Below are 278 nucleotides of genomic sequence, written 5' to 3'. Positions count from 1 at the left end.
CGGGGATCTGCCAGGACCTTCTGTAGGGGTTCAGGCATTCCTGCCGCCTCCTGGGGGGCAGGGAGAAGTTGACAGTTGGGGTTCCACAGGGAGGTCCTCAGCTCAGCCCAGCCCCATCCCCACCTCATCCCCTTTTGTCCCATCTCATTTCCTACCTCTCCCTCTGGCTCTGCTGCTCTCTCTAGCTCCTCAATGGCTCGCCGTACAGAGCCCAGCACACCTCGGCACAGGCGGCACAACCTTTCCACTTCCTGAGGCAAACACACAGGAATGGAGTC

This window comes from Lipotes vexillifer, unplaced genomic scaffold, assembly GCF_000442215.2.
Source record: "Lipotes vexillifer unplaced genomic scaffold, Lipotes_vexillifer_v1.1 scaffold1093, whole genome shotgun sequence".
Taxonomy (NCBI): Eukaryota; Metazoa; Chordata; class Mammalia; order Artiodactyla; family Lipotidae; genus Lipotes; species Lipotes vexillifer.
This window is presented reverse-complemented; position numbering follows the sequence as displayed.